Genomic DNA, 9,119 nt, shown 5'->3' with positions numbered 1-9,119 from the left:
TGTGGGGAGTGTTCTGGGTTTACTAAAACAGTTGTCCCGCCCCAGTGAAAGGCAATCAAACAGATATGAATTATGGTTTAGGGGCTATACAAGAGCTTCTGATCTGAGCCTGATAGAGGCAGTATGTGATCATGCTATCTCACTCACAGGTTGAGCTGTATTGTGCAGAACAAATTGTGCCAATGATGTCTGACTGTCAATAATCTCTGTGACGTTCGCAGTCAGAGTGGACTTCCTGTGGACGTATCATGAGATATTGATGGGAGCTTTATGTAACCTTTAGCTTGCATGCTCTAATAACCAAATGTTCTGATTAATATGAAAGACCTAACAGTCACAACCTGAAATGTCCTCTTATCACATAAGCTGTCACTGGGGTGGGACCCTTTCAAAAGGTACTAATATACCATTTAGGTACTAATATGCACACTTTAGATATGAATATGCAGTGTTGGGGCAAGTTACTTTTAAAAGTAATACAATATTGTGTTACTCCCTAAAAAGTAATTGCGTTACTTTTACTTTTTATGGAAATTAATGCGTTATGTTACTTTTGTGTTACTTTTTCTCACCTGGGCAGGGCTTTCTTATTTGTTTTTAATAACACAAAAAACAAAAGTTCTAATTTTTTCAAATGTAAAGGCTCTTTCACACCCAAAGTGAAACGAATAAGCCTCAGGCTGACAGAAATACAAATTCTTGCCTGTACAGTAGAGGGCGCACCTCAACAAACCTTTCAGCTGTGCTGCCATTCTGAATCACAGAAGAATAGGATGTAGGAGAAGAAAGTTCAACACTTTTATTTCAGCAATAAAAAAAAAAATGTGTTGTTTATTATCTAAGTCATTTTAGCTTATTAGTATGTGACTGCAGTGGTTCAACCTTAATGTTATGAAGCATTTTGAATATGAAGCAATGAGAATACTTTTTGTGCGCCAAAACAAAACAAAAATAACGACTATTCAACAATTTCTTCTCTTCCATGTCAGTCTCCTATGCTGTTTACGTTGTAAACACAGTGCAGTGCTTCCGGGTTCTACGTCAGAAAGCAGGCTCAGTATTCTCTCATCGCTTCATAACATTAAGGTTGAACCACTGTAGTCACGTAGACTATTTTAACAATGTCTTTACTACCTTTCTGGGCCTTGAAATTGGTTATGACGTTGCTGTGTATAGTGAGGTCAGAAGCTCTCGGATTTCATCAAAAATATCTTAATTTGTGTTTCGAAGATGAACAAAGGTATTACAGGTTTGGAATGACAATTAATGACAGAAATTTCATTTTTGGGTGAACTAACCCTTTAAGGGGTAAATAAAATACAAAGGTATACCTTTTGAAAGGGTGTGTATTTCACATTACAGTACTGAGCATTGTGGAGCAGAATGAGCTTAATTGTTCTTAAAATAATGTTACAATATATAAAATCTTTATGGTAGCCTACTAAAAGAAGACTTCTCTTTATGCAAAAATTTTGGGGGGTGACCTATACTCCTCTTCATATTTCCCTGTACATGAAAAAGAAGCTATTGGTCATTTTGGAAGGAAACAACACTGATGTAATCAGGTCTGGCACAAAGGTATAGCGTCTGACACTCACAGATGCCTATTAAACTAACAACCCTGTTCAGTCCAAAATGAATCCTGACGAAAATTCATTTTCCCTTCATGAATAATTTCATCTGCAGTGGGATGATGATTCTTTTGTTTAACTTTCGTCTACACAGAAATTGATTTTGTGCCAAATCTGCATTTTGGGGCTCTAATTCATGGATGTGTCAACAGTACGAAAGAGAGATGGGTTTCGAGTTCTTGCCGTATTTGCTGTGGTGTAAAATGAATCACATTGTTGAATTGAAGACCTATTTTCATGCCACATTAGATTATAATCCCACAGTGTGAGGCGGCACACACTGAAAATGAAACTTTGGTACATATTGAACACTTAATCATTGCAAGGGTTCAGGGGAAATAGAGCTATTCTGCGCACACTCTGAATTTAATTTTACAACTTCACAGTGCCGAGGGGATGAGACAGCGAAGGGTCTGACTCCGAGTCTTGCATTGAAATATTTCAACCTGCGAGTCAGTAACATTTACAGGCTACTATAACTGACACAAGTGCTCTACAATTGCCAACATTCAGACTATATATCCTAGAATTCAAGTCTCCAAACAATGTTAATCTAACTTAACGTTACTGACTCTACAATGTTTGTAAGTCTATCTCACAAATCCAATTATGGTGTTGTGTATATGGTCTAGGACTCAAGATGAGGAAACTTTTGTTTTATGATATGCAAGACTGAAGCAAAAATAAATAAATAAATAAATAAACAAACATTCCATATTTTGTTCCTGCAGTAGTTTGCTTGTCAGGGAGTGCCCTGAAAATAAGAACACACATTTGCACAACAATATTAGCCTACATATAATATTTCGGTAACACTTTACAACAAGGTTTAATTTGTTAACATTAATTACCTACATTAGTTAACATGAACTAACAATGAACAATGTTTCTACAGCAATTATTAATCTTAGTTAATCTCAGCATTTAATACATTTTTTGACATCAAAAATTGTATTTGCTAGTTAATGCACTAACATGAACATGAAAATTGTTATTAACCAATATTGACAATGGTTAATGTTGTAAAAATAGTTTGTTTATGTTAGTTAATGCATTTAAAGGTGCAATAGGTGATTCTCTTCAGAAACATTTTTTGCTATTTTGGTTGAAAGTCTCCTCATATCCTGATAGCAATCACTATGTTAAACGGTCTAAATGTATTTTTATAAATATATCGTCTGTAGAAGGCATAGGACCATAACATGGACATCCAATCATTATATTCGGTCCGAATGAAATAAAGCAATGTCCTACCTGCCTGTCAGCTTAGGTTTTTACATACCCTCGCGCACGCGCAGACATCATACGTCTCAGCACGTTTCATGCTACTGTATGCAGACAGATATGCAGTAACGAGCACCGCAAACAAACAGCAGCCACCTACCTTTTACAGTTCCTACCGAATCAGAACAACGAGCTTATGCTGCGTTCACGCCATAACTACCGTAAATAAGAGATGGCAACCTGTGACGTTCTAACCGGAGCTGTTCACGTCCTCAGACTCGAAATTTTGCGTATCCATGTCAACAGTACCAACACTGAAATGAGTCTGCAGCAGTCAGGTACAAGCTCTCTAAGTTGTTTATGTTCATTATTATTGGAATGTTATGTGTTTTGAGACATGAGGTAGCTGTCTTTTGTGACGCTTTGCCGAGAGCAGCTGTGTGTGTGCGCGTTCATGTTTTGGAGGAGGCGTGGCTTTGGACGGCGATTTGCAGGCTAACTTTAGCATTTCCCAGATCTACTTCACTTTTAAAATTAAACAAATTAGGCTTTATTGTAAGAGTTAGCAATATTTCTTCTGCCATTATCTTTTTAAAGTTCAGTAATTTGGTAAGTTTTTTCTTTCTTTTCTTTTTTTTTTTTATCCAGCAAAGATGCAAAAGTGACAGTAAACATTTAGAGTGATCTTTATTTCAAATAAATGCTGTTCATTTGCACTTTAATCATCAAAATATCTTAAAAAATATCACAGTTTCCACAAAAATATGAAGCAGCACAAATGTTTTGAGCACCAAATCAGCAGAATGATTTCTGAAGGATCATGTGACACTGAAGACTGGAGTTATGATGCTGAAAATTCAGCTTTGCCATCACAAAATTAAATTACTTTTTTAAAATATAATAAAATAGAAAACAGTTGCTTTAAATTGTAATAATATTTTTTCAATATTACTGTTTTACTGTATTTTAATCAAATAAATATAGCTTTAGTAAGCATAAGAGACTGCTCTCAAAAATCAATGATCAATGAATTTCAATGACTTTCCCTGACCTTCACAGGCAATTCATGATTACTAGCTTATAGGAATCATTTTATTAGAGATTGCTCAGGCAGATTTTAAGTTGTATGTCAGAAAAAAAAAAAAATCTTTTAAAAAAATAGATTTCAACAAGGACACTTACTAGTGTACAAATGTCCCCAATAAGACCCTCAGCGGACAGGCTGATGTTATCACAATGGCTCGAGGGCAAGTTTTACTCCAGCTACTATATCTAGCTGATGCAATATTAAGGAACAAAGCAAAACTAGAAAAATATGTCTTTTCCATTACTTTCACTTCAGAATCAGTTTTACAATTCCCTAACATTTCCATGACCATCAGGACCCTCATTCTTGTACCACAGATCAAAACACACATCTCATTTCTGCTCTCTTCTGTGCTGGATGGTGGCACTCTGTCCTCTGAAAGGAGAGAAGTAATGACAATACTGACTGACAGAAAATGAGCAGATATATAGAGCCCGTCTCAAAAGGCTAAATTTAAGGTGCCTGTTACTTAATCCCCATAATGCCTCACCAGGCATGAGCCGCCACATCCTCCTTCTCTACGAAGAGAATCCATCCTGTGTGCTTATTTATTTCGCCTCCTGTTACAGGTAATAACAGTTTCAGGCCTCTCTTCACACCTGTGTGCCCATGTGTGAATTGTTAGGTAGCCTAAATCGGCGCAAGACACCCCTGTTGTACATCATGCAAAGCCTGCTGGGGATGTAATGCTCTGAAACTGTGCTCTCTGCTGAGCTATGGATTATGGGAAGGATTCAAAGCCAGCATCTCTTGCTTCTGTTTTCCTGTTTCCTAGGGAACACTCCGTAGTCTCTTTCATCACGGTGATAGAGCGTTCGGATGGCTGCGGATCTGACAATACCGCAACCGACTGGAAGTGGTGGAGGAGCGGATCAATAAAAGGAATTGTGGGCATCCGGCCAGAGGCTCGTTGTAATCCTACTTGGTCAGTCTCCAAATGTTTAAAAGACATGCTATTATGAATATATAAAACACATTACTTAACAAAAAACCTCATTAAAGAGGCCCTATTATGCCCTTGATTTTGTTTTTGGAGTCTACTAGTCTAGAATAGGCATTCATGCTTGAATGTTCAAAAAATCACATTATTTTTCACATATCTTACATTGTTGCAGCACCTCTCTTCCCAGTTTGTCAGTAACACTTTGTTTAGTTCCTGTCTCTATGAAGTCCCTCCTTCCGAAAAGTGCAATATGCTCTGATTGGTTGGCTGGACCAGTTTGTTCTGATTGATCGACCACTTTGAGCGTGTTTCGGAAATGTCACGCCCCTTACCACAACTGCGAGTTTCAACATACTACGCAACTCAACCAGGCCTTGCCCCTTTCTTTTGCGTATGCCCTATTATTTAAATCAGGGATTTTGTGATGTACAGTACACATCCCCTGAAGAAAACTCAAGCATACAAATGAGGCATTTCAGGGGCTGTGTCCGAAATCGCATACTCTCTAGTCGGTACTTATTTTGAACAAGTGTTTACTTTGCGACTGTAAAAAGTATGTTCTATACAGGATGAATGTGTGTAGTATGAATGTAATCCGGACGTTGGTCATTGTCATGTGACCAACCAGCGTCAGTTGCGTCACTTCACTGCCATTTACAAATCCTCTTCCGTGGCCTCATGGGATAGTAAAGTGTCCATTGTATGTGCACTTCAAAATCTTGGCAGAAGTAGGCCCTGTCCCAAATGGCACCCTAAACACCTGTGGTCTTCCAACATGTCTTCACTTTCGTGACGTAACGCCGCTGTGACTGTCAGGTAGAAGTCTGCTGCGGAGCTCGCTTCAGTGCGGGCTTGGTAAAAGTGCGCATCGAGGGTGCATATCGATCGCAAAGGGGGAGCTCACGAGCACCCTTCTGTAACCTAAAATGACAAATGGGACACCCTACATTCTCTTGGACTTCATGATCACACTCAAGCGGTGGCCAGTGTAAGTCCACAAGACTGTAAGTGCATATGAAGTGTGCACTCGTGTGCATTTGGAACAGGGCATTAGTAAGTCATCCAGGTATTTTTTGCCTACTCTTTACTTTGAATTTGGACATACTACTCTTGTCACATACTGTTTTCCAAATATAAAAACAGTAGGGTAGTATATTATTTCAGACACAGTCAGGGGCCCTGTTTCCACCTGGTATTAAGATGCATTTTGGTCGATCGGATCACAAGTGGATGACGCTAAATACAGGTGTAAACTAGGGCTGCACGATTAATCGTAATCGAATCGAAATCGCGATTTGGCTTAGTGCGATTATGACATCGCAAAGGCTGCGATTTTTAATTATATAAATTTGTACACAGCGTGTTAGTGAAGAGCTGCTCTGTGATCAGCAGTAAATGAGAGCACTGCATTAGAAAAAGCAACACACATCAAATATACAAACTTTCCAAACATGAGAAGCCTTTATGAACTTCTTTTCTAACAAAAGACAACATTTAATGTGTTTTTACTCCAAACTCACTTCATAAAGTCAGATGAGTGTTTGAAATAGCATTTTGATTAGCATTGGATTATAAATATACTTTATTATTACGGAACCATGTATTGTTGTAGTCGTCTGTTTATTTTATTCATGTTTAATCAATCAAAGCGTTTCTACCTTCTTTTTATTCAGTCACAGCGATAGCATGATGATTTCCTGCAACAGCGTTTGTTATATTGCGTATATTTGGAGTATTTGGAGTATCTGCTCAAGGGCGCCCTCCGGCGTCCAGTATGAAACAGACATGTTTAGCCCAAGTAAAGCTCACTCAATCCTATTCAGGGTAAAAATAGGAAAAATAATTTCTCTCTCTAAAGAACTTTGAGGGGAACATATAATCAATATGTTTTTCTCCAGCGTACATAAGTGTACACGTAGTTCATATTAAATGCATGGACTCCATTTTTGATTTTGCATACCTCCTGACAAAAATAAAGAAATTATTGAGACAGATTTTTATCATAATAATATAATATTTGATAATAAATCCTTAGACCTTTCTAATGATTTATAGACATACTGCTTGAATGTTAACAGGTAATCCCCCATTTTGTCATACAGGTTTTAAATATTATTTTCTAATTATTATAGTTATATTTAAAATTAAATACTAATGCTAAATACTCTAAAAATAATAATTACAACAGTAATATTTCTTATTTGGTTTAATATTTTTATTTAGCAATAATGATAATAATAATAATAAAAATAATTAGTCAAAATAATATATTAGCACAAAATTTCGGGCCAAATTCTGCAGCCCTACAAACAAGCAAAACAAGCCTGGTATTGTTTATCTTTTTTTTGTTTGTTTGTTTTTTCTTTTGTTTTATAAAATCGCAAATCGCAATTTTAACCACAAAAATCGCAATTCGATTTTTTCTCCAAATCGTGCAGCCCTAGTATAAACAGGTTTTGAGCTTGTCTACTTTCGACCACTTCCAGAGGTAGTCGAAAACGCATTCAACCAGATTGCTTTCGTAGTGGAAACGCTCATGTGGTCGAATGCGTTTGAACAGTGCAAAAGACTGCATACTCTCCGCCTACTTAATGCGCAAACATTATGGGAAGCGCGCTAGCCAGATGGGATTTAAACTTTTTCAGCTAAAGACGCAAGTTTCGTTTGAAGATATAAAAAAAAAAACATACCAAGCACAATGTTCTCTCATCATTCCTGATTTCTAACACGAACTCACCACGTTTAGAATGGTCTTGCGGCTGTCAGAGCAGAAACGAAAGCTGCTCTCTGTATGTTTTTTTGTCGTCTCCGGTAGCGTTCATATGTAAATTGCGTGAGCTTATTTTGTCCATTAGATTGAAAGATCTGAAAACGGCCATACATTTACCCACCCATAGACCCTCCCCTCAAAGAAATCAGGACAGAAGTGGTTGAAAGTGGACAAAAGAGACGGATTAAAATAGCAGGTGTAAAGGAATACGTGTCTCCCATATCCACTTATGATACCAAAACGCATCTTAATACTAGGTGGAAACAGTGCCAGGGAGTTTAGAAACAGTGCATACTGATATAGGGAATAACTCCCTTTGGAGTGGATTTTGTGCTTTGTAACTCTGCAGACCTTTTTCATGCTTAAACAGCAACAAAGCATATAGGTCCTCTTTAATGTGGACTATTTAGGCTTGCCATGGTGTATGGTATATCAGATATTTTAAATGGTTTATGTGGTTTAATGAGGGAAACGTTATTAATGAAACTTACTTGACAACAACAGTTCCTCAATATCCTATCTAAAAGGGAATAGGCTTAAGTAATGTATAATTGCTTAAAAAGCATCTTACATGACATACGGGAAGCTTTTCTTGTGATCTTGTTTACAAGTATATTCTAGCCTACTTTTTATACACAAGAAAAAAAACAAATGAGACGCATAACAGCGCCTGATATGATACCTGCTAATGAAAATGTCCTGCATCTAAGGCTATTACTAAATGTTGAGAATAAAATGAAGAAAATCAGGCTCGGTTCTAAACTTGGTGGGGCAGAATTATCTTGCAATAGTTAGTTAGATGTGATTCAATTCAGATTCAGGTTTTTGAATGAACTCGAAAGCAATTTTTGCAAATTCAGAATGATTCACTTTGAATCGTAATGAAATTGTATTAGATTTGAAAAAAGGATTTTTAGAAGTAGGCGGAGCCACAGAGCACAGCTACCCATTACACAATCGCAGTGGACCAATGGTAATTTGCTTTGGCAAGCCGTTTCAGAAATGAACTCCAAACAAACTTGGTTTTGGTTTCATTTTGCTTGAAGTATATTGGAGTGTCATTCTAGAGAAGGGTTAGAACAATGTCTCCAGTAATTTGTACATGTTACTAATTTCATTTGTTAAAATTTATTTATTTATTTTTATTTTTTTACAAATCCTGAGGGGGAGTAGGGTACCCCCCACATTTTGGTTGAATTAATCCTTGGTTGAACTAATCCTTTAAGTGTACACATTAAAAGTAATTTAATTTTCTTTATTTTTAGTTTAATTTTAGTTAAGATAAATGAAACGAACAAACAACAAGTTTAGAATCACACTGCTTGCGTTCTAGTGTAGCGAAACGTACCCCATAGCACCACCTAGCACCAACCAGCGGTAATACAGGTGTAACTGGTTTGAACACGAACACATTCGGTGTGAATATCATGGCAAGTCTAGTGAACATAAGAACACAGCTCCAAA

The sequence above is a fragment of the Ctenopharyngodon idella genome, chromosome 23 (assembly GCF_019924925.1).
Source record: "Ctenopharyngodon idella isolate HZGC_01 chromosome 23, HZGC01, whole genome shotgun sequence".
NCBI lineage: Eukaryota > Metazoa > Chordata > Actinopteri > Cypriniformes > Xenocyprididae > Ctenopharyngodon > Ctenopharyngodon idella.
This window is presented reverse-complemented; position numbering follows the sequence as displayed.